General features: G+C 50.4%; 1 protein-coding gene across 1 annotated transcript in view; it reads left to right on the plus strand.

Moving 5' to 3' along the window:
• The window catches only part of LOC147897368 (uncharacterized), a 167154-nt gene that overhangs the window by 10340 nt on the left and 130481 nt on the right, over window positions 1-26333 (plus strand). The window lies entirely within an intron of this gene.

A 26333-nucleotide genomic window follows, 5' to 3' on the forward strand; every position in this document is an offset into this window, starting at 1 on the left:
TCTGCCCCCGCCTCGGCCGCCGTTCTGCCTTGCCTCCTCTCTGCCTCGGCCATCGCTCTGCCCCCGCCTCGGCCGGCTCCGCCCCTCCTCCCGACGCCTTTCGTCGCCTCGCCATCTCTCCCTGCCTTCGCCTCCCCTTCCGCCTTCCGCTCCACCTCCCCGCCCGATGCCACCTCCTTCTCTTCCCCTGCCTTCTTTTCACTGTCCTCCCGTCCCTTCACACCTTCACCCCCGCCTCCTTTTTCGCCCCCTCCCGCCTCCTCTCGGTCCCCCCTATGCTTCCTTCCTCCTCCGCCTTCCTTCTGCCCTCTTCCTGACCCCCCCCGGGTGCTTCTCCGTCTTGCCCCCTCCGCTTCTCCTTTTCATCCCCCTTCTTCGCCTCCCCCCTCCCGCATTGTCCATTCCCCCTCGCCCCACCTCCCCCCTTTTTTCCTTCCTTTCTTCACCAGCAGTAGGAGCATTTGTGTTTGTCAGAAGGAAGAAGATCTTAGTGGTGACCTGGTCTAGCCAGAGGGGCTCTATTGCAGGACCCTCGAATCCCACAGCCGTTAAGGTCCTTCTTTCTCCAGTCGACAAACAACAGGTTCAACAAGCAGTTTAGTCCCTTCAAGACAAGGCGATTGTCGGCAGAATTGTGGGCCTCACACCCACAAGACGACAGGTGTGAGAGTGGATCCAGGAAAGCTTGGCACTAGAGGGCGACCACATTCAGGAGGTCACCATCTATGGGAGAGGCCTAGCACAACAAAACTTGAACATAAACTCAAAATCCCCCAAAATTCCCCAAAAACCAGTTGGCGACATAGTGTTTCTCTATCCCCACGGGTCGGCACATTAGAGCTATCCCCTCGACCGGCACCATAACCATATCTCGCCAGTCAAACCTCATTGACCCGGTGCCATAGCCGTATCTTGCTGACCTAACTTCTGACCACGGACTAACATGTCGCCCTATCGGCGACAGTGTTTCTCTATCCCCACGGGTTGGCGCATTAAGCTATCCCCTCGACCGGCGCCATAACCATATCCAACCATTCAAACCTCATTGACCCTGTGCCATAGCCATATCCCGTCGACCTAACTTCTAACCACAGCCTAACCCGCCACCCTGATTAAATGCATGTCAGAGTTAATTATCCCGTCGACCTAACAGCCATTGACCCATGGCCATAGCGTTTATCCCTGCGACCGTTGCTATAACGTTATCTCGCCAATCGGTGTCTTCAATCATCCCCATATCCGTGGCCATGTTCGTATCCCACCAATCCATATATTATGCTGACTGGCGCAATATGCTCATCCCCATGTCCGTCGCCATAATTATTCCACCGATCCCATTATCCCTCCAACCGCCGCTATCTTTCTATCCCCACTCCCGTCACTATAATTATTCCGCCGACCGGCACGTTAGCTTCCTCATCCAGCTGAGCTCCCCCGATACATCCTTGACACTTGTGTGGAGAAGAGCCCCATCCTCCTTGGTCCTCATCTGGTGTACCTCTTTCCTTGGTACCATGGCTTTATAGTGGAGGACATGGACACGACACACCATGTTTCCCACTTCCCGGTTATGCTTCGCTTCCCAGGGATCCCAAAGGAGTATAGAGCCATCCTCCCCTCCATTGGTCGGTCATTTGGCACACTGCTAGAGTCTCTGCCAGATTCGCCGCAGCAGTGGTAGCCCAAAGTCCCTCCCAGGATCAGACTAGTGGATGAGAGCCCAGGATGAGAGCCCAGAGTCCCTCCCGGAGTTAATTCTTCTAGAGACCCTTGAAGGGGGTATACTTTGCCAGCGAGTGGAGATTTATGGGTTACCAGACCAGTGTCTCCATTGCAAACTGATGGGTCACTTAGCTAGAGATTGCCCTCGTGGCCATGGCCAAGTACCTCGCCCCCCCCACCCCCACAGAGCAGGCAGAGTCAGCAAGCTCGAGTCCAAAGCCCTCTCAGGCAGGAGCAGCAAGAGTCTCAAAACCCCTGCATAACCCCTGAGAAGGAGACTGGACCCATGATAAAAAGAAAAAGAAACCAAGCAAACAGGCCCGCAAGTGCCGGAGGCAGAGGGCCAAATGCAGAGAGAGGGACAGGGTTGACCAAGAGACCCTGGAGGAGGAACAGCAGGAGCCACCTCCCCCAACAGATGGGGCCACCACCCAGCCAAATGATCCTCCCGTTTTGGTGGTTCAGCCTCCGCACTCACCCTTGCATCAGTAGCGAGCCCCAAGAGCTCCAAATATGGCGATGGCGGAAGCCGCGGATGCTAGCCCAACAGCAGCTGCGAAGGAGCGGATCTAGAGCCCCGACGAGCTTGATCAATAGGGAAGGACTTGCGGTCATCCTTATTGCTCCTCCCCCTCCCCCTCCAGATCCCTCCCCCTCTTCCTTTCCAATGCCCCCCCCCCCCCACCCCACTCTGGGGTCCCCCCCCCTACTATGATCACTCTCACCACCCGCCCCCCGCCTTTCGTCCCCCTCTCCCCTACCTCCCTCATCGCCTCCCTCTCCACCTCCGTAGAGGTTCTTCCGCCTCCTCACACCTCCCAGTAGGCAAGGGTAAGATGATATCCCCCTTCTGCTTCCTCATCGCAGCAGCAGTAGCCGGTCCATTCATGGAGGGATCCTAAGTGATGGGGCTCGTCCTCCCAGTCAACAACTCCCAACCTCCAGCTTGGGCGCCCCTTACCGTGGGACTTCTAGAGGTTAGGACCCTAGAACTATCTGGAGATTCCGGACTCATATCCTCTACCACTAGAGGTAACGCTCATGTTCCTACAACCCTGAAAGGGGGGTTTGATCAATGCAATGGGCTCTCATACACACCCTATTTGGAGATTCCAGTTTGCCTCTTGTTTGGCGCCCCTTACCGTGGGACTTCTGGAGGTTAGGACCCTGGACCTATCTGGAGATTCCAGACTCATATCCTCTACCACTGAAGGTAACACTAATGTTCCTACAACCTCGGAAGGGGGGTTTGATTAGTGTAGTGGGCTCTCATACACACCCTGTTTGGAGATTCCAGTTTGCCTCCATAGGGTTGGAGAAGTGGTCCCCAGAGGTGTTTGATGCTATTATGAGAGATCAGATTTCACGCATGATGGACGAGTGAATGGGGCCACAAGGACTGGGCCTTTGACGCGCCCATGGTGCGAAGGTGAACTTTCAGCCGAGGTTCACATGCGAGGAGCCAATGTGTGGTTTGGTGGTAGGAGTTCTCGGGGGCAAAGGTGGAGCAGGCATACTACTGGCCCCTCCAGAAGTGTGCGGAGTTGTTTGGGGTGGAAGTCTCCTCCATGATGAAGTGGGCACGGAAGATTGGTATCGAGCCGGTATTCACCCTAGTACGTCGTCGCATAGACACGGACTATTCGTCCTCTAAACCCCCGACAAAGTCACACAAGGTAGTCTTTCTGGAATAGGCACCCACCCACAGGAGAGCCTTGTTCTTTGGGGACTGGGCACTACATAGAGCCGGCTCTATCGGGATTCTGGTAGGTACCATGATGTCAGACCACTCTCCAGTCGTTCTTCACTTAGATCAGCCCCGCCGAGGTCTCCCCTAGAAGGGGTCCCCATTCCAAAGGACCTCTTGCAAGATGAGGAGATCCAGCAGGTCATGGCAGGGATCTGGGAACAGTCAAAGATGACACCGTGCGAGGGCTGGGCTGCGTGGGTGGCTGATGCGATTCAAGAGGAGCAGTGAGGAGTTGCAGGCTCACGCCCTTAGGTAGAGGAGGAGTCTTCAAGAGCGTGAGCAGTGAGGAGTTGCAGGCTCATGCCCTTGGGATTTGAGGACAGACCTCGCCTCCATAGAGTCGCTCAGGGAGCATGACCCAGGTTCTTAGTGGCTTAACGACAGGTTCGAGAGCGCCTTGAGCTTCAGGACACGGAGATTCGGCGGGCTGAGTTCTCCTATCACTCCTCTTGGGCCCGGTGGGTGCAACAGGGGGACAGGATGATGAAGCAGTTCTTTCATACCACTGGGCCCCGATCGACAAGCCCACAGCTGCAGCGTCTCCGTGATTTGCACGGCATCATGCACACTAACCCACATGAGATTTTAGACCTGACTACAGGTTTTTACAGCCAGCTCTTCAAGACGGAGAGAGATAACCCCCAGCTGGTCTTGTGGCCTGGGATGTAGTTTGGGATCACATTCCGACAGTAGTCTCGCAGATTTATGTAGTAGACTGGAGGAGCCTTTTACAGATGAAGAGCTATGGGAAGCCTTCAAGGCTCTCTCGACCCAAAAGTGTCCGGGTGAGGATGGCTTGACTTTGTCCTTCTTCTAAAACTTCTGGGAGATTATCTCCACCCCTTTCCGTTTAGCTTACCAGGAGATATTTAACACAGACTCCCTCTTTCAATCCTTGAGCAGGGGGTGGATTTGTTTGATCTCGAAAGGGGGAGATAGGTCAGACATTCGACAGTGGAGACCGATCACTCTGCTTGATACTGCATATAAGATCCTCGCCAAGATCTTGAGCTTGCGGTTACGGCCCCATCTTACCAACATTATTCACGACACACAGACCGGGTTCGTTCAGGAGTGCAACATCTTGGACAACATCTTCACGTTCTGGGAGGCAGTGGATTGGTCCAGGGAGGAGTCACGGCCGCTGGCCGTCCTTCTCTTGGATTTTGAGAAGGCTACAACAAGGTGGAGTGGTCCTTCCTGGAGGCTACTATGCGGGGATTGGGATTCTCAGACAGATGGGTCAGAGGAGTTTCAGTGCTTTATGCGGGGAGCTCTAGTCAGATGCTTATCGGAGGACACACGGGCGAGGCCTTTCCTCTCTCTCTCGCTTGGTCCGCCAGGGCTGCCCACTCGCTCTCTTCCTCTTCTTGTTTGTGGCGGAGGCTTTGGGCTATTACTTGAGATCATAGGTGGCGGGCCTCATAGGGTTGAGGCTCCCAATCAGACAGGAGGAACTACTTGACTTGCACAGTGAGTCTGGAGAGAGTCAGGGGCGCCCTGGCTATTTACTGTGAGGCCTCCAGTGCACAGATCAACTAGACAAAATCCATAGGTTTCTTCATAGGCTTTGAGGAGACACAGGAGATCCATGAGTGGGGGAGTGACTTTGGCTTCAGATGGATACCCGCGGGGCCAGACAGCGAGATACCTCGAATGCCAATTGACATTAGATCAGAGCAGCAGATCACCCCGGTCCTTGAGACGGATCGGTATCGGACTTCCATATATTTAGTTCGAGCATGAAATTGAAGTTGCACAGTGGAGAGGGAGAGAGAGAGAGAGAGAGAGAGAGAGAGGATAGGCTAGGGAGAGAGATAATGATACTCAAAGAGAGACATAATGAAATGAAAATGAACAAAATGAAAGTACTCACATGTAGACCAAAGAGCTTGTAGGCTTGATACTTGATTGATGTGACAAGTGACAAGTACAACTCTTATATAGAGCACACACACACATGTATGAGTACCAAATAACTCCCAATGTGACACATGGCATCCATAGGACACACTAGACTCCCAGACTCACTAGAACAAACCAAAACTGACTCAACTTGACTCCGTTTCCTAACACCCCCCCATGGAAGAAAGATGAGTGACTACTGGAATGGAAACCAAGAACAAAACATGACAATGACGATCATCGAACTGTGCAATGACGGTCTAGAACTAGACATGGCTCCCATGCTAACTCAAGGAAAGTGAGCATGGCTCAAAGGCTAGTGAGCATGGTATAGACTCAGAGGTTCACCTAGCATGGCTGAGAGGCTCATCATGCACGGATGCATGACCAACTCAGAGGTCTAGGAGGCCAATGCACCAACGTTCTGGAATTCACATGCCATGCCTGATAAATAGACCTATCAAAGCCAATACATGGCTCCCACAGTATATCCCTCTCCTGGCTTCAGGGACTAATGAGAAACATGGAGCCACACATGACATATATAAAATCAATACATCATTTTAGGAGACTATCCAAGGCTAAGAACCTTTATTGACACCTCAAACATTCATTTTAGAGGAAATACTCAAGGTAGAGAACCTTTATGGACCCTAATCATAGAAATTAAAAATGTATTTCATTCATTTTATGCATAACAAGGGCAGAGAACCCGTAAATGAACCCAAGTAGTTGCTGTACATAAGAGTACACATCCCGATCCGAAGAAGTGTGTCAGTGAAGAATATGGCGAGAATGCCCCAAATGAATGTTTAAAGTAGTAATGAAATTACATCAATTTTAAAAATCCTCAAAAAATTTACATATCATAGGCTTCAATTATGCCAAGGATTACAAAGTTCAGAAAAGCTATAAATTCTGAAAATTAGGGTTTTTGTCAAAAATTAGGTTTTTCAAAAATTTGGGGCTTGTCAAATTTTGTTGCAGGAAAGTATCCCAGCAGCCCTCTGATTATGAAAGTCCCAAAAAATCCTAAGTATCGAACCTGAAATTTCAAAACTCGACTTTTAGGTCAAAAAATACTTTTTTGGCTGTTTTTCTCATATTTCAGCACTGGATTTTCTGTTCAGTGTGTCGTCCAGCAGCAACAAAGGTTGGAAAATTGTAGAGATAAAGGAAGCAACTGAAAAACGACCTCAACCAAACCCTAAATCATCCAAATAGTGTGGCGGCAGCTGGTCTCTAGAGAGGCTACGAACTAAAAAAGGGTCCAGAGTGAAGTCTTCGCGATGAAGAGCTCCAAGACCATCAGCTTCACCAATGGCAGTAGCTTCAAGCTTGAATTTGTTGAAGAAGAGCAGCTCATGGAGAGGCTAAGGGTTCATCCTCCTCCTCGAGTATGTCCTTAGGTGCCTTTGGTAAGTTGTCTTCCTGTAGGTGCGAGATTCAGGAGTTGATCCAAGATAATTTGTATCTTTGAGTGTAGGAGTTCTTTGAAGAAAGAATCAAGCCAACCCTGACCTTTTGCATCGTGAGCATTGTCTTCAAGAACAAGATGGGGAGAAAGGAGTGGAAGGGAGCTCAACCATGGAGGAGAGGATGGCTTCCATTTGCGGGCTTCCCTCATCCCCTCTAGATTGAGCATGGAGAAGGAAAAGGTAGGAAAGGAGGCTCTGAGTGCATTGTGGAGAAGGACAGAGAGAGAGGGTAGGCTAGGGAGAGAGATAATGATACTCAAAGAGAGACAATATGAAATGGAAATGAAATAGCAAGAGCGATGAACAAAATGAAAGTACTCACATGTAGACCAAAGACCTTGTAGGCTTGATACTTGATTGATGTGACAAAGGGAGACATAATGAAATGGAAATGAAATAGCAAGAGCAATGAACAAAATGAAAGTACTTACATGTAGACCAAAGAGCTTGTAGGCTTGATACTTGATTGATGTGACAAGTGACAAGTACAACTCTTATATAGAGCACACACACATATGAGTACCAATGCATATGGGATGACTCCCAATGTGACACATGGCATCCATAGGACGACACACTAGACTGAATCTCACACTAGGACTCACTAGAACAAACCAAAACTGAATCTCACTAGAACAAACCAAAACTGACTCAACTTGACTCCATTTCCTAACAGAAAAGTGGATATTGGACTTCCATATATTTAGTTCGAGCATGAAATACAAGATCCTTGGTCAGTTTGATAGAGCTCTCCTCTATGAATAAGAATGTGGTGTGAATACGTGGTTCAAGTGGGTAAAAATAGGTTCCACGTATATAACTAGCAATATGTATTGCCCTTTCTCTATGAAAATAGGGTATCAATAAACAAGGTATGCAGATACAAGCGGTTGGCTCTCAGCAAAAACACACTTACAGATGCATGCCCTAACAAATAAATACCAAGCATCCTCGAAGGAAAGGGATAGTGAAGATGCACAATGATGAGCTTAGTAAAATGATTTGCTCAGCCTTAGTTGTCTTATGGCAACCTCAAGAGCTGGAAGCTTTTGTTATGGTTTCTCCATTCGCTTGCTGTGTTGCACCACTTCAATGTTTGTAATATTTATCCAGGCTCTTCTTTGCAGATCTGATGGTGGTAACAATGTCGACTTGCGCAGCGAGTACTGGTGCAAGACAGGCATATGCAGTCAACAGAGGGCTGACATTAGCCTGTACGGTGACTGACATCAGTAAGACATGCAACAGTACAAGTTGGAAGAGGTTGTATAGGTCAACAGAGCTGGCAGCAACCAATTTGAGGCTTCCACACGGATGTACAGAAGGCAGGATAACAAGCAGCAGTACCTGAATGCCACATGGCAGATACGGATTGATCAACAGCAGCCACAGCTCTAGTCGGGCCAGTTTGTGGGTATGCAGACTAGTCGGCTGCAGACCCAGTCGGTTGATGCCATTTCTGAACCTATATAAAAGGGCCTAATCGCATCATTCTATATCATATCTTGTGCAAGATCAATACAACCCTAGCAGCCGGTAATGACCAGTAGGCCCTGATCAGCATATAGGGAGAGGGAGAAGAGGAGTCTACCTCTCCATCTTCACCTACAAGAAGGGATCCCCCCTTCATCTAAAATTCTCATTTCCTCAGCCTTTGGGAACCAGTTGTATTCAGCCGGTGTTTGCCTTTCGCGAAAAAAGGACTGCTGCTGCTCCTGCTCCCCTCCTTGCTGCCCCCTCCCTCCCCTCCTTGCTTCTCCTCCCTCCCCTCCCCCTACCTTCTGCTCCCCCCGCCTCCCCCCCCGACTCCCCTCCCTCGCTGCTGCAGCCCCCCCCTGCACGCTGCCTCCCCCCCGCGTGCTGCCTCTTCCCTCCCCTCCCTCCTCCCACCTGCCCCCCGCCTCCCCCCCCCCGACTCTGCTCCCTCGCTGCTGCAGCCCCCCCCGCACTGCTGCAGTCTCCCCCCGTGCGCTGCCTCCTCCCTCCCCTCCCCCCTACCTGCTGCTCCCCCCGCCCTCCCCCCCCCCTTCCACTCCTCCTCTCCTCTCCCTCCTCTCCTCTTGCTGCCCCCCCTATCCCTTTGCTGACTCCTCCTCTACTCATCGTCTCTCTCCCTCCTTCCTTTCACCCCCTCCCCTCATCTGGAGTACTCTATTCTCCTTTAGGGGTCTCGTGGGCTTTAGGAAAGCGGATGGAGTTCTTCCTTGCGTTTGAATCGGCCTTTTCCATCTCGATTGACGAATGGGTTCCCACTCAGTCAATCCGTTACCACCCACACTGGCTGTGAGAACCATCACTTTCTCAAAAGACAAGCTACAGCAGTTGCAAAAGGATTTGGAGCATGAGTGTTCCACGACTCTCTTCGCACGCATCCATGGCTCCCACCCCTCTAGGTCACAAGCTAGAGATTGGATGCTTGCGGCGCTTCCCCAGGAGCTCGCCCCCCACCTTAAGGATTTTCGTTTGTTGGGACGAGGTTTTTTTTAGGTGTGCCTAGATTCCCTGGACGTCACGAGAGACTTGCTACAGGCCGGGTTTCTATTTCTAGGCTACATGAGGATTTTTTTGTTTCCCTTTCAACTGGGCTTTGACCCAGTTGAAGAGGACAAGCAAGGAGTTTCTGTTTTCATCAGGTTCCCTGGTCTCCCCTCAGTTTATCACCGGCTTCTTTCAGTTATTGACGAGAGGTTTGGTGTCGCAAAGATCCCCCCTCTTCCTGGTGAGCCCTCTTCGGCTACTGAGGCGGTCAGGATGGATGGAGTACCCAGGGTTCGGGTCATTGTCCAGGACCCTAATATTTCAAATGACCACATCATGCTACATCGACCCGATGGGTCCTTCTTCCGCCAAAGATTTGAGGTTGCAAGTCGGCAGGACCAGTGCAGGATTTGCAGATCCTTGGGGCACTTTGCCAGAGATTGCCCAAAGAAGAAAAAGAGGCCCAGAAAGCAACCTCTTCGGCTGTTGAGGCGGTTAGGATGGATGGAGTACCCAGGGTTAGGGTCATTGTCCAGGACCCTAATATTTCAAATGACCACATCATGCTACATCGACCCGATGGGTCCTTCTTCCGCCAAATATTTGAGGTTGCAGGCCGGCAGGACCAGTGCAGGATTTGCAGATCCTTGGGGCACTTTGCCAGAGATTGCCCAAAGAAGAAAAAGAGGCCCAGAAAGCAACCAGCTCGTACTAGCTTACGACAGAGAGCAGGAGCAGGACCTACCACAGGCACCGCCTTAGACACGGGCTCCCCTCCCTCCTAGGGCTACACGAGTCCCTCCTGCACCCCGCACCACCTCTGGCACACGGTGGGTTCCGATCGCGGTTAGGCTCTCTACTTCAGATCACACATCCACCGCTTTGGAGGCTACCCCCTTAGAGCCTCGGGAGGAGATTAGTGTTCAGGAGCCTTGTTCGACTCCACCCCAGGATCGGGCTGTACCTTCCTCAGTAGCCCAGGTTGTTGGCACCTCATCTACAGCACTTCTTGATCAGGACTTAGTACAGGTGCCTCCTTCTGTGGATAGAGGGAAGGGGGTCTTATATTCTCTCCCTACTTCGGTAGGAATCCTTCGTGCCCCCTCCCCAGGACTGGCTCAGCGGAACTCCTTTTCCGCTCTGGAGGACCTCTCTGACCTCCCAGATGATGATTTTGTACCTTCCACTTTCGGAGAGCCAATTATCGGCATCCCTTTTGAGAGATCTTTCTCTCTCTCACCTGTGGACTTTCCTCCCCTTGGACCTCGTGTATATGACAGGAGGTCAGCTCCGGTGGAGGGTTCTTTTTCCGCCACCAGGTCGGGTAAGGTATTCCAACCCGCTTCCTCCCGCCGATGAGGATAGCCAGTTGGAATATACAGGGATTGGGTGGCATCCCTCATCGCCGTCACAGACAGCTGATCAGTAATCAGCTCCATCCAGGTTTCAGGTGGTTCCCTAGACATGCTTTTTCTTTAGGAACACAAACTGGATGTTAGAGATTGGTCAGGTAAGCTGCTTTCAGGCCTGACTTTTGGATCTTTCTCTCTCTCACCTGTAGACTTTCCTCCCCTTGGACCTCGTGTATATGACAGGAGGTCAGCTCCATTGGAGGGTTCTTTTTCCGCCACCAGGTCGGGTAAGGTATTCCAACCCGCTTCCTCCTGCCGATGAGGATAGCCAGTTGGAATATACAGGGATTGGGTGGCATCCCTCATCACCGTCGCAGACGGCTGATCAGGAATCAGCTCCATCTAGGTGTTTCAGGTGGTTCCCTAGACATGCTTTTTCTTTAGGAACACAAACTGGATGTTAGAGATTGCTCCAGGTCAGGTAAGCTGCTTTCAGGCCTGACTTTTTGGCTTCTTGCCTTGGGAAGCAGAGGAGGTACGTGCATATCAATTTTAGATTCTATTCTCCCTCTAATCGTTGGACACGGTACCATAACCCCCTCCAGGGCCCATTGGGTTTTACTTATGATTGACGGATGTAAGGTTGGTTTCCTCAACCTCTATGCTTCGAACAACAAAGGGGACCGTGTTCTGTTTTGGAAAGAGTTGCTCTCGTGGGCTGACATTGCAAATTCGTGGATTATTGGAGGTGACTTCAACATGGTTGAGGCACCTTCTGATAAGCAAGGGGCCAGAGAAGGTGGTATTAATTCCCTCGAGAGAGCAGCTTGGGATGCCTTCTTGTTCAGATTCAGTGGCAGAGATGTTTGGTCAGATGATGCATTTCATGTTCAGTCTTAGTCACTTTTGTTTTCATGGTCGAACCATAGGGCGCAAATGCCTATCCATGCCCAGATTGACAAATTCTATGTGGATGACTGGGCTCTTGATAGAGGGGGGACAGTTTGCATTGCACCTAGTGTTCCCACTTCTGACCATTTTTCGGTAGTTTTGTCCATCTGAGAGCCCCATCTGAGAGGACGATCTCATAGTATCAGTATCCCCGATGCCTTATACACGGATGAGACCCTCATAGAGGCAGTCTTGGAGATCTGGGTTTCTCACATGCAAAGGGGGGTGGGTGGTCCTTCACATGTGGCCACAGCACTTGCCAATATTAGCGACTTTTATCACTCCATTGCTAGTGCTCGGCAAGGTGAGGTACTCAGGCGGGAGATTGGTATCCGCCGGCAGTTGGCAACCTTGCAGAGGGAGGAGCAGAAACGACCATCAAATGCTTGGGTACACGAGCGCCTTGCTATGATTAGAGAGCAGAGTATCCCTTCCATGCACGGGAGTTCTTTTGGATACAGATGGGAGGGAGAGTCAATAAATACTTTTTCTCTACACTGGGTCCCAGACATAGTAGAGAGAGTGTCATGCAGCTTATTGACTCTGACGACGTTTTGCAGTCTCATCCGGATACCGTCATGCACTTGGCGACAGCTTTCTATGCCTCCCTTCTTTCTGCAGATCCTGACACACAGGCCAGAGATGTGGCTAGAGATGAGATTTGGAAGAGCTCACCTGTGTTGGTCACACCAAAGATGATATGCTCACTTGATGCACGCTTTACCAACACAGAGTTTAAGAGTGCTCTCTCCGTGCTTCAAAAGGGCAAATGCCCTGGTTTCAATGGTCATTCCTTTTTTTCCAACCTTTTTTTTTTTTTCATGAAAAAGACTTCTATTAAGTAAGAACAAAAACCCGCGAGAGCAAGCTCAAAGCGGAATACATCATGAAATCATGAGGATAATAAAAAACCCCCTCAGAGTGAGGTGGAAAGAAACCAAGGCTGAGGCTGAAAGTGCCATCTCAACCCTGTAGTAGATTCAGAGAAGAAAGGAGAATCCTTCCATTCCCTGAAGAAAGAAGCCCTCCTAGCTGAGGCTGCACGGGAGTCCCCCTGCATGCCCGTCCATACGGCCATCAGAGTGTGTACGATGTCTGTCCAGATACTAGCCAATGTGTGCGAGGGATGAACCTGAGTACCCTCCATAGCCTCTGTGCATCTGGATCTCCAGATATGCCAGGCTGCTATGCTCGCTATAATCTCCCAAGAAGTATCCACAGAGGCATGTACAGCTGTAAAAGGACGGTGTGTAACCACATCCAACGAGCAGAGCTCAACCCGATGATGTCGAACTGAAATGGCCCGGGAGGAGTCAAGTCCCTCATAGAAAACCTGAGGTCCTGTAAGAGAAAGCCAAGCCACCGAGCCCCAAGTCATAAAGAGTGGGGAATGGGCAAAGTGACTGAAGATCCTGGCTATCCCCATCCAAATCAATCTCGCCTGTCTGCAATCCCATAAGCAATGCTGAATAGACTCCGAAGCAGAAAGGCAACGAGGGCAAGTAGGGTCGGCTCCGAATCTGGACCTCCAAAGGTTCACTGCAATCCCTCCATGAATAGAAAGCCAAAAGAAGATAGTGATCTTTCTATTCCTGTGGGATTTCCAGAGCCTCCTCCAGAAGTACCTCTGCTGATCCGCAGTAATACCAAAAGTCTCCCAATGAGGAACTCTGGAGGGTCTCCAACCTCTACTACTGAGCTGAAATCTCCTGGCATTACTGACCGTGTAACGAAAGAAGGGGATGGTCTTCTCTCGATGCCCCACGTCAATCCACTCCCACTCTCCGGGGTCCCACTGTAAATACCTGATGGGAACTCCTCCATAGAGCCAAAGTCTCCAAGACCCGGTGGAGAGTAACTGGGGGTCAGGGTCTAAGAACCACTCTGAATCTGATCCCTGCATCAAAAGGCCTACGACCCTGATAGGCTGAAAAGCAGACTCAAGCAATATATCATCTGTAGATCTGAGCAATCTGCCACCATCCTGGACACTGAAAACCAAAGCATCCTCCTGTGCACCTCGGAAGGCTAAGACCTGAAGTGGAACCCCGCCTCTCGAGAAAGTACCTGCCCAAGTGGAGGTAGTGAGAGGCCTATCATCTGTGTCTATCCAAGCCTCTGGAAGGGCTGACTCAATCTGCAAGATCCTCCCTGCACTCCCTCTGAGATGTCCTATCAACCCTGACTTGGTTTCCTCTGGAAGCCTACGGAAGGCTTTCCAAGATCCCAAAGAAGAAGCAGGTCCCCTCTCCCACCTGGCCCACTGCATGTAGAGTGAGGCACCCAGTGGTCTGCCACGATCATCTAAAATACTGTCGTTCCACATGATGGGCTGCCTATCAATCTCTTCCCGGGAGGAAGGAGGAATCCTCCGAAGAGAGCTTCTGAAACTAGCCCAAGCTTTCAGAATGGCAACCATGAGAGGGGATGAAGGTGATCTGAGGTGTGCTGAGGTGAAAATCCATCTAACACTGCTCATCCAGTCTCCTCCTGAGGAAGGTGTGCACCTCTGTATGCTGCTGATAAGAAAGTCCTTCCACGGTTCCTGTCCTGGCATAAGTCCTCGCACCACTATCTTGCAAAGTAAGGCTCTGCACTGTAAATCTGGATCAATAATATTGAGACCCCCATCCTGTGTAGGGAGGATGAGGGTCTCCCAAGCCACCCTGGCTAAGGCATCTGCTGTGCCATCAAGCCCACTCCAGAGAAAGTTCCTGATCGGTCTTCTGAGCTGAATGATGCAGTCCCTAGAACGGCACCAACATGAACAAATAAACCAGGCCGTGGCCAAAAGGACCTGGTTGACCACCACAACTCTAGAGGCAAGATCCAGCTTGGCTGAGCTCCAAAAGAGAAGCTTCCTTCTGATGCTCTCCAACACGGGAGCAAACTGCTGCATGGTAGAAATACCCAAGCCGACCTGGCAGCCCAAATACCTGATAGGCACACCCCTCTGAACCCAAGTGAACCCTATGTCAAGTCCCCAAACTGGAGTGTCCTCATCACTGATCCAAAAGCCATTGGATTTATGCCAATTTATCTGCGCCCCTGCCGCCAAGCAAAATAAATCCAATGCTGTCCTGAAAGAAGTCAATGTCTGTGGAGAGGCATCCAAATAAATCGCTGTGTCATCAGCCAACTCACTGTCAAGCAGCTCCTCTTCTCTTCTGATAGGAAGTCTCAGCCCAAAGATGTCAGCTTGAGATCTAACATAGATGCTCATAGCTTCGGCCACGAATAAAAAAAGGAAAGGAGCAAGGGGGCATCCCTGACGGACTGATCTCGAAATCTGAAATCTCTCACCCCTTACCCCACCAATAAGTACCTGGCTATGGGCTGACCTGTACAAAGAGGAAACACCTCTGATCCAAACATCAGTGAATCCAAAGCGTAGTAGGGTGCCCTCCAAAAAACTCCAATCTACTCTGTCATAAGCTTTTTCAAAATCCAACAGTAGAATGGCAAGATTCTGGCCACTCTGCACGGCCCACTCTGAAGCTTCCCAGAAAGAAAAAATGTTATCAAAAATACTTCTGCCATGCACAAATCCCGTCTGAGTGTCGTGGATAAGATCAGGGAGAAGTGGCTGCAATCGGAGGCTGATCGCCTTGGCCAGAATCTTGTAACAAGTCCCCAGAAGTGTGATAGGCCTCCACTGGGACAATAAATTTCTGCTACCTCCTTTTGGGATAAGGTGGATGAGGCCCTCTGTAAGCGATTCAGGCATCTCGCCAGAGTCCCAAATGGCCTGCATGGCTGAAGTAATATAGTCTCCAATCATATCCCAAAATGCAATGAAAAAAGACGGAGTGAGGCCATCTAAACCTGGGCACTTGCCCTTGTGAAGGGCTGAAAGTGCAGTCCTGAACTCTGTGTTGGTGAAAGGTGCGTCAAGTAGAACATGCAAATCCGGATTCACCAACACTGGGATACTCTGCCAAATAGCCTGTCTAGCATCCTCTATATCGTGTGTCTCAGGATCAGCAGTAAGGAGGGTGGCATAGAAATCTGAAGCTATGCGTAAGACGTCATCTGGCTCTGTCTGTAAAACCCCATGTGAGTCAATAAGCTGAGATACACTCTCTCTACTATGTCTAGGGCCAAGAGTAGAGAAGAAGTGTTTATTGACTCTACCACCCATCTGAATCCAGAAGGACTCCCGTGCATGAAAGGCATACTCTGCTCTCTGATCAAGCAATAACTGCAAGTGAGCCCTCGCTGCAGCAAGGCGCTCCTGAATCCAAGCATCTGAAGGCCGTTTCTGCTCTTCCCTCTGCAAAGCTGCTAACTGCTGGCGAACACCAATCTCACGTCTGAGAATATCTCGTCTCCTGGTAGAAGCAACTGAGCAGTAAAAGTCACTAATACCAGAGAGGGCAGCGGCTAAATGTGAAGGATGTGGCTGCCCTCCCTGGACATGAGCAAACCATACCCGTAGGGCTGCCTCTGTAAGGTCCTCCTCTGTGTAAAAGGCATCTGGGATCCTGATGCTGGCTGATCGGCCTCTCAAGTGAGGCTCTGAGATAGCCAAAACAACAGGGAAATGGTCTGAGGTGGAAACCCCTGCAGCAATGCATACCGATCCCCCTCTGTCAAGTGCCCAGTCATCTACATAAAATCTGTCAATGCGTGCATGAATAGGCATCTGTTGCCTCCTGTTCGACCAAGAGAACAGGAGGGACTGTGGCTGAATAAGAAAGGCATCATCACACCAAGTATCTCTGCCACAGAAATGTAAAAGGAAGGCATCCCAAGCTGCTCTCTCCAAAGAGTGAAGTCCGCCTTCTCTACCCCCTTTTTTGTCTGAAGGTAACTCGACCATGTTAAAGTCACCTCCAATCACCCAAGAATCCACAATGGGGGCCCAGGAGAGCAAAGTCTTCCACATAAGGACACGTTCCCCTCTAATGTTGGAGGCATATAGGTTGAGGAAGCCAACCTTACGCCCTCCAATCAAGAGAATAATCCACTGAGCTCTAGAGGGGATAATGACTCCGTGCCCAACAACTAAGGGAAGAACCGACTGCGAAACTGAAATAGAAGTGCCTCCCCTAGTGCCCAATGCAGGCGACCAAAAAGTATGTCCTGAGAGCAACTTGCCTGACTTGGCACAATCTCTATAATCCAGCTTGTGCTCTTGAATAAATAATATATCAATGGGACCACCAGTAACACCTGGATGAAGCTGATCCCGGATCACCTATCATATTCCAACCTTTTGGGATATGATAGGTGATCATATTACTTCAGCCCTGCAGGGCATTTGGGACTCTGGTGAGATGCCTAACTCACTGACCGAGGGACTCATACACCTTATCCTGAAAGGTGGCAACAGGAATTTTATATCCCATTGGAGACCCATCACTCTTTTGGGCACTCTGTACAAAATCCTGGCCAAGGCGATCAGCATCTGGTTGCAGCCCCTTCTTCCAGACCTCATCCATGATACTCATACAGGCTTTGTGCATGGCAGGAGCATATTTGATAATATATTTTCCTTTTGGGAAGCCACAGAGTGGGCTATGCGGAGCGGGCAGAGGCTGGCAGTTCTACTCCTAGACTTGGCGCATGAAAATACGACATTGATGTCGTACTTCTTGCTTGCAATGAGTGCAATGATAGTATAACATCTCCTATGACAGAGTAGATTGGGGTTTTCTTGAGGGCACTCTTCTATGGTTTGGATTTTCATATGCATGGATTAGAGGGGTGGCCTCCCTTTACAGATCAGCCCACATCCAGGTTTTGATTGGAGGGGTAAGGGGTGACAGGTTTCAGATTTCCAGATCAGTTCGTCAGGGATGCCCTTTAGCCCCCTTCCTCTTTCTCTTTGTGGCAGAAGCTATGAGTATCTTCCTTAGATCTCAGGCTGAGCTTTATGGGTTGAGATTGCCCTTGAGACAGGAGCAGGAGCTTCTTGACTATGAGTTAGCTGATGACACTGCTATTTTTATTGAGGCCTCTTCGCAGTCACTTGATTCTTTCCAGACAGCCTTGGATATTTTTTGCTCAGCTGTAGGGGCACACATTAATTGGCATAAATCCTTTGGATTTTGGATCAATGATGAGGACACTCCAGGCTCAGGAGTTGACATTGGCTTTTCTTGGATTCAGAGGGGTGTTCCTGTCAGATATTTGGGATGCCAGGTAGGAATGGGCATCTCTCCAGCACAGCAGTTTGCCCCAGTACTAGAGAGTATAAGGAAAAAGCTCCTTTTTTGGAGCTCAGCCAAACTCGACCTTGCCTCTAGAGTTGTGGTAGTGATCTAGGTTCTCTTGGCCACTGCCTGGTTTGTGTGTTCTTGCTGGTGCCGGTCTAGGGATTGATCACTTAGCTCATTAGACCAGTCAGGAATTATTTATGGAGTGGACTTGATGGCACGGCAGATGTTGCAACAAGGGTGGCCTGGGAGACCGTTATACTCCCTACATGGGAAGGGGGTCTTAATATCATTGACCCGGACTTGCAGTGCAAGGCATTGCTTTGTAAGGTGGTGGTGAGGGGACTCATGCCTGGACAGGAACCTTGGAAGGATTTCTTTTTTGGACGCATTCAAGCTTGCACACCTACCTTAGGAGATGATTGGGTGGACAGCCCTCGCTGGATTTTTACTTCCGCCTCTCTCAGGTCTCCTGCCTCTCCTCTCATGACTGCCATCCTCAAAGCTTGGGGGAGCTTCAGGAACACTCTTCGAAGGGTTCCGCCCTCTACCCTTGAAGAGATTGATAGGCATTTGATCATTTGGAACGATAGTATACTTGATGAGCATGGCAGAGCTCTAGGCACTTCCCATTATATGCAGTGGTCTGGATTGGAGAGAGGCCCCGCCTACACAGTAGCACTTGGAAGGCTTTTATCAGGCTACCCGAGGATCAGAGGCTACAGTCCGTGAGTCACCTCAGAGGGGTAGCACACAGGGTAGCACACAGGATTCAGCAGATAGATGCAGCCATCCCGATGGAATGGACAGTTGAGATGCCTATTACTTCCACCACTTGGATGGGAGCTTTTCCGAGGACAGTAGTTCCTCTAAAGGTGATCGCTCTTCGAGGTCTCGGGGAAGATGCTCTGGTCTTTGAGGTTGGGGATGGAGGTATACTCTCTAGATCCACGGATGATATTCTTCTAGAGGTTGCCTTTCAGCCTGTCAGGATCGCTGGTTTTGTGGATTATGGAGCGGGCTTGCAGTGGTACTTAGACCCCGACCCTCTGCTCTTGGCCTTGGGATCCTGGAGGTTGTGGTTATATGGAGGTGCACCTATCAAGTGCTTGCAGTGGGACCTAGGAGAGTGGGAGTGGATAGATCATGGGCACCGAGAGAGGGGGATTCCCTTCTTTCGTTTCACGGTTGGTAATGCCAGGAGATTTCAGCTGAGCAGTGGAGGTTGGATTCCCTCCAGAGCCCCCCATTGGGATAGATTCTTCATCACCGCAGATTTGCATAGGAATTTCTAGAGGAGGCTCTGGAAATCCCTCAAGAATAGAAAGATCACTCTTTTCTTTTGGCTTTCTATTCATGGAGGGATTGCAGTGAACCTGTGGAGATCACAATTTGGGGCTGATCCCACTTGCCCTCGCTATCATTCTGCAGAGGAGTTAGTGCGACATTGCCTTTGGGATTGCAATCAAGCGAGAATTGTTTGGAAAGGAGTTGGTCGGATACTCAGTATTTTTCATACTTCCCCTTTCTTCATGACTTGGGACTCAGTTGCATGGTTATCCCTTACTGGGCCCCAGGTGTTTTATGAGGGTGAGCCTTCTTCTTGGGCACTCCCGATCCGCCGACACAGGTGATAGAGCCCTGCTCTCTTCAGAATGTACCACATATTCCTTTCAGAGCTTCACATGTTTCAGTGGACACCTCTTGGGACATTTTGGCTAGCATTTCCTCTTGGCACATTTGGAGAGCCAGATGCACAGAGGCCTTGGATGACACCCAGATACACCCATCACAGGTGTTCACGGGTATTTGGAGTGACACGGTTCACACTTTGATAGCCATATGGGCTAGCATGTAGGACCCTTCACAGGTAGCCTCTTCTAGGAGGACTGTATTTCTTCGAGTTTGGAGGGGTCCTCCCTTTTTTTTCGGAGGTTGCTACCGGATTGAGGTGGCACTATCAGCCCCAATCCTTCCTTTTTTGGCTCTTGGGACATTTTGGCTAGCATTTCCTCTTGGCACATTTGGAGAGCCAAATGCACAGAGGCCTTGGATGACACCCAGATACACCCATCACAGGTGTTCACGGGTATTTGGAGTGACACGGTTCACACTTTGATAGCCATATGGGCTAGCATGCAGGACCCTTCACAGGCAGCCTCTTCTAGGAGGACTGTATTTCTTCGAGTTTGGAGGGGTCCTCCCTTTATCTCAGAGGTTGCTACCGGATTGAGGTGGCACTATCAGCCCCAATCCTTTCTTTTTGGCTCTTGAGCTTTTCATGCATTGCATGGTGTATCCCGTATTCCCATATGGAGCTTGCTCTAACGGTTTTCTTTAATACTTAATAGAAGTCTCTTTTTTGCCCCCCAAAAAAAAAAGTTGTATTCAGCCTATTGGCAAACAGTAATAATGACAGTAAACACTAGCTACGGGGGCGAGGGGGGGTTGCAACCCAATCCCACATTTTGTCTCACACACTGCAGATGTAAGCATGTGTTTGCGTGTCTTCTCTCAATTCAGTACATGTTTCCACATTCACATATGCATAACCATGCCCAAGAGAGAGAGATGTGCAGTGGAAAAGATTGCAGCATATATGGTATTCAAAAGTCCCGCTTCGTGTCTGAGGGGGGGGGTTTTCTAACACTTCCGGAAGTATTACCGGAGGCCTAGGGCCACTAATGCGAGAAGCGAGTAAGACATGCCAAAAGTGTCACTGATGGTACGTAGGCGAGTGCTTGTCGATGGTGTCAACTATATGCAAGCGGTAGATGGTGTCAACTATGTGCAAGCGGTACAACTGCTGAAGTGATGTGAGCAAGAAGAAGACCAAAGCGGAACAACATCATGAAAGCCAACCCTCGACATGAACGGCAAAGAACTTCACCCACATGAAACAGGTCCGTTGTACCAGGTGAAGGAAGAGGAGGGGAGGAGAACACAACGTCCGTTGTACCAGGTGAAGGGAGAGGAGGGGAGGAGAACACAACGGAAAGAGATTTTAGAGTAGCGATCAGAGATGGGGAGTAGCATAACTCATTAGAAAGCAAGATGACTGATACACCCCAGAAGATACACACGAGGCGAGCTCTTGACTCTAGCCTCTCACTCCTTCACTCATGCCTCTCGTCCCTCCAGAATGTCCCCCTCCCCTTTCCCCTTTCCCCCTCTTCACCTTATCCTCCTCTGCTCCACCCCCCGCTACCAATCTCCTCTCCTTCTTCCTATTGGATGTCTTCTTGCACCCGCACCCTTGGCCATCCTTAGCCATTCCACCGTTTGTGGGCCGCTCTGTCCTTGATGGCTTCCGCAACACTCCAGCCTGTTCAGGGTCAGTGAATCCCGTGCTCCATGTGTTCTCCTGTTTATTCCATGCGCTCCTGACACTAGTTGGTTGAGAGGGTTGGTGCACCACCTATGCCTCTTAACTGTTGGACTGTTTCCCATGTGCACCAACAGGTGTATCCCGTGTACCATTGCGCCAGTACTTCCCTCTGATTGACTTTGACCATGGTGAGTCGAGGTTGAGGTTTGGCACTCTTCGGTCATGTATTGCTTCCGTCATACCCAAGTCATGTCTAGGTCAAGTCATGTCCAAGTCATGTCCATGTCATGTCCAAGTCATGTCCATGTCAAGTCATGTCCAAGTCTGTTCCATGTGACCAAGATCTGAACATATGTGAACACGCTGCGACTAGGTATGACCAAGGTCTAACAACTTGGCATGTTGCTGAGGTGACCATGACGTGACCCAGGTGTGACTCTTGGTGGGTCGCCATAAACTTTGAGTACAACAGATCCCCCGCCACTATCATTCACCATCCCGGTGAATGACTGAGGATCTGTGTGAGAGAAAGTTAAGTATAAATTACAAATAAGAAAGTGACCTTGTGGTTGACATCCCAAAACTGAAAAGAAAGGGCTCATGGCCTTACAACTGTAAAACTGAAAAAAAAACTGGCTCATGGCCATACAACTCCAAAATTCCTTATTTACATGAGAATTGCAGAATCCAAATGTACAGAGCTCGCAAAAAGAAATGCCAAACTAAAAGATCTAGGAGCTACTGCTTGCTGGATGAAGGTCAGGGAGGGGGAGGGGGTGGGTCTGGTGGGTGTGCTGATGTTCCGGGGCTGGTCCTTGCCTCTTCCTCGACTGTGTCCATGAGGTTGCGGATGTCCTCGTATTTGGATTTATATCTGTGGTAGCCAGACCTGTAATGATCACATCGAGATTTGAGAGCAGCATTTTCAGCTTGCAGCCCATGGAAGTTGTCCTGCAACTTGGAATGTGAAACTTGGAGATGGTCCTCCTCCTCGAGAATCTGCTTCATCTGACTCCACACCACCTCCACCTGTTGATCCACAGTATGCTTATCCTCTGCGAGTGAGGTGTATCTGTCCTGTAGGGCTGCAAGCTCCCTCTGGATCTCAGCCTGTTGGGCTGAATGATTGTCCTCCAAAACTTTCTTGCTGGCTGTCCACTCTGCCTCCTTCGCTGCAAGACATTGCTGAAACTCGTCCTGCTGAGTTTTCCACGCAGCCTCCCTTGCTTGTAGAGTTGCTCCCCACTCCGCTTCTTTCACCTGCAATGCTGTATCCCATTCTTTATGCATGCTGGCTACCTACTTCTCATGTTCCAAGCGGAGGTGTTGCTTCTGTGACAGAAGCTTGCAAACCTGACCCATAGTATTAAAGAGGGAGGCACCCATCTGAATGAAGCTGTCATCTATAATGCGCTGAGCCATATGAAGGGATCTTTTAGTCCATGCATACCTGTCCCGATAGGTCATTCGGTCAGCCATGTCAATGAGTTCGCCATATTCCTCGAAGGCTGCTTTCATCCCCTCTTGCTCTGGGTCCTCGAGAGCTGCCACTGGAGCCAGTGTGTCGATGTCTAGGTAATAGCTTGGAGCTTGGGATACTTTCTTGTTGGAAGCGATTGTCTCTTGCAAGGGAAGTGTGAAAATTTGGTCCAGGTTCTCCTCCTCCATGCAAACAGGAGACCGCTTCCGCTTTAATGCATACAGCAGCCGTTTGTGTTCCTGGCTCTGTTCCTCTATCTGGGCCTCATGGGTGAATAGATCTTCTGAGGAGGATGCGAAGTAGGTATCCAACATATCATTTTGAGGAAGTGGAGGACAATCAGCTTCAAAAGGTATCTTACCCCTAGCAAAAATAACCTCGCGAGGTTGAGTTTCCAGTAGGTCCTGTTCAACAGCCTCCATACTCGGTTCAGGGGTCAGTCGTCGAGACACCCGGGGTGGTGTCTTCACGTCACCAGTGGCTCCCAAAGTAAGATTCAAGTTCAATAACCTGTGTCGCTCTGATGCCTCTCCATCAAGAGATCCCAAGGCAGAGGTCCCTGCTGCCATAACTTCTGTCGATGGATCCCCTGAGTTGGGGGGCCAATGTGCATATCTTTGCACCCTACTGACCCTGATGAGATGATCGGAGGGGGAATGGTCATGACTGCAGGGAAGGTAAGTGGTAATGTCATGCCATGGTGGGTGAGACCTGAGGAGGGCAGGGGAGTGGCCGGAAGAGCATCATCAGGGAAATCAAAATCTGCCTCGAAGGGGATGGATGGAGAGGCGACTCCTACATGAGCAACGGATGACAAAGCTCCAGAGGCTGGCCCAAGAGGGGATGGCTCAGAAACCTGTGCTGCAGATGTGGGTGGAGCAAGAGTGGGTATGGAGACTGGAGAGGAAGAGAGGACAGAGACTGATGCAGCAGAGGCCGAGGATGCTGGGGCCGCATTAAGAGCCAGTGGAGCTGATCTCAAGTGGGGGATCATAGGGGCGGAAGGTGGGCGGTGAGGAGAAGATGAAGTATGTGAAGGTGGAGGAAAAAGTGCAGGCGTTGCAGCCCGCCACTGGTGCAAGAGGTAGGTGAGGTGAGGTCCACAAGTACAGGTTTGTGTGCCTCTGCGTGTGCGATTTCGAACAGTGGCCCAGAATGTTGAATAGAAGAGGGATGCAAAATCATACTGAGTGATGGTGAAGAGAGCATTGAGAGCAGGACGGATACCTTTCGTGATGTAGTAATGCCCGGGTGCTGAATAGAAGCGAGTGAAGAAGTAGCGTGTGATCACAGCTTCTCTGCTTCCACCTTCCAAAACCTTTTTGCAATCATATCCCCTCCTGTTGGGTTTGCACTGTGAAAGGAATGAAAGGAGATGTGGTGAATCGTCGGAAGGAGGCTGAATAGGGAGAGCAGGGAGCCCCATGTACTGTGAGACCAAATTGGGTGTGAGAAGCTACCTGGAGCCCATGAACTCAAAAGTGTCTGTGACAGAGTCATAAGATCTGATGAATCCTGTACACAGTTCCACATCCACAGGAGGGAAGATGACCTTGGAGAACTCAGTTAGACACAGGGTCTGGATCTCGGAAGATGTCAATACCGAGGATAGTTTGAGGTTTGGATCAAGAAGAGGTTTAAACATAACCCGAATGTGGGAGAGAGGAGGGGTGGTTATCGAAGGGCTTTATATCTTTGTTGGTCCACCCGACCCTTCTGAATGTGGTCTCCGTGCAGAGGGGGTGTAATCTGAGCCCCCATGGTCGGAAGAAGAGGCACTGGAGCTCTGAGAGTGGAAAAGAACCCCCCGCTACTGTCTTGATTGCGGTGGCTCTCCATCCAAGATGATAGTGATGTCCGGACCAAGATGGGGATGCATCACTGATGAAGTCGGCCCTGCTAATGAAGTCGGCCCTACCGATGAAGTTGGCCTTGCTGATGAAGTTAGCTCTGCTGATGAAGTCGGCCTAGCTGATGTAGTCGGCCCTGCTGTAGAGGCTGTAGGCATGGGTGAGGTCATGTGCACTGCAGAGGCTGCCTGAGACGTCATGGCGGTATAGAAAGGGATGAAGAGCTTATCTCTGGGCAACCATGTCTTATACTTGGACTTCTTCTCGAGCATGAAGAAGAAACAAGAGGTGAAGTAGAAGCTAATGACGAAGCAGGAAGGGGAGCTGATGACGAAGCAGGAAGGTGAGTGATGACAAGGCAAGAAAGGAAGCAGGAAGGGAAGGGGAGCTGATGACGAGGCAAGAAGGAAAGCAGGAAAGGAAGGGGAGCTGATGACGAGGCAAGAAGGAAAGGAAAGGAAGGGGAGCTGATGACGAGGCGAGAAGGAAAGGAAAGGAAGGGGCGCTGATAACAAGGCAAGAAGGGAAGCAGGAAAGGAAGGGGAGCTGATGTCGAAGTAGGAGGTGAGCTGATGACGAGGCTAGAAAGGAAAGGAAAGGAAGGGGCATTGATAACAAGGCAAGAAGGGAAGCAGGAAAGGAAGGGGAGCTGATAGGTGAGCTGATGACGAGGCTAGAAAGGAAAGGAAAGGAAGGGGCGCTGATGACAAGGCAAGAAGGGAAGCAGGAAAGGAAGGGGAGCTGATGTCGAAGCAGGAGGTGATGACGAGGCTAGAAAGGAAAGGAAAGGAAGGGGCGCTGATGACAAGGCAAGAAGGGAAGTAGGAAAGGAAGGGGAGCTGATGACGAAGTAGGGGAGCTGCTGTCGAGGTGTTGGCAAGCTCGCTGAGAGATAACGGGAGAGTGGGGCGGGTGATAACAAGAGGGGGAGCTGATGGCGATGAGAAGGGGAGCTGATGGAGAAGCACGGAGTAGAGCAGAGAAGGGCAGATCAGAAGAAGGAGCTGAGTTCGAGAGGACAGCAAGGTGGCAATTTGCAGCAGGCTGTCCAAGAGGGAGAAGCGCTCTGAGGACCCTCCCAGGCTGCCCACGAGGAAGAGGCGATTTGCTGCAGGCTGCCAGGGAAACTGAGGCGCAACTGGAAGAAGGGCTTCCGGGAGAGATGCGATCAAAGAGAGGGTGCTGCTGGGAGTGATGCGATCCAAGAAGAGGGTGCGAGATGGGCTGCAAGGAGATTGCGCTGCAGAGATTTCGTTGATGGAGAGCTGCTGCAGGAAAATTCGTTGATGGAGGGAGGGCTGCTATCGTTGGTGGAGGGGGGGGCTGCAGGAGAATTCGCTGATGGAGGGGAGGCTGCAGGAGAATTTGCTGATGGAGGGAAGGCAGCAGGAGAATTCGCTGATGGAGGGAGAGGGGGCTGCTATCGTTGATGGAGGCTGCAGGAGAATTCGCTGATGGAGCGAGAGGGGGCTGCTATCGTTGATGGAAGGGGGCTGCAGGAGAATTCACCCATGGAGGGGGGGGAGCTGCGCATGGTTTCGTTGGAGGGGGGGGACAGCCACAAATACACAACCAAAGAGAGCCAAATTTAGGAAAGTAAGCCAAAAATAGCATGAGTGGGCTATAAGATGCGATGGATGAGCTGATCCCAAGGATCCACGCTGAGTTTAGCCAAATGCTAAATATAGCACCGGTCGGAATTGGGAGGTGAGATGAAGGACCTACGCTGAATTTGGTGGCTAAATATAGCCCTGGTGGGAGGTGGTAGGTGAGAGAAAAAGCGGTGTGGGCAAGAGGAAATATTTGAATGAAAACGGTGGGAAAATCTGAATTTGAATTTTATTTTCTCCTGTATAGGCCAGTGGACAAGTGTGTCAT

The sequence above is a fragment of the Dipteris shenzhenensis genome, chromosome 10 (assembly GCF_047967505.1).
Source record: "Dipteris shenzhenensis isolate YYH24624 ecotype China chromosome 10, Dip_SZ_1.0, whole genome shotgun sequence".
Lineage (NCBI taxonomy): Eukaryota > Viridiplantae > Streptophyta > Polypodiopsida > Gleicheniales > Dipteridaceae > Dipteris > Dipteris shenzhenensis.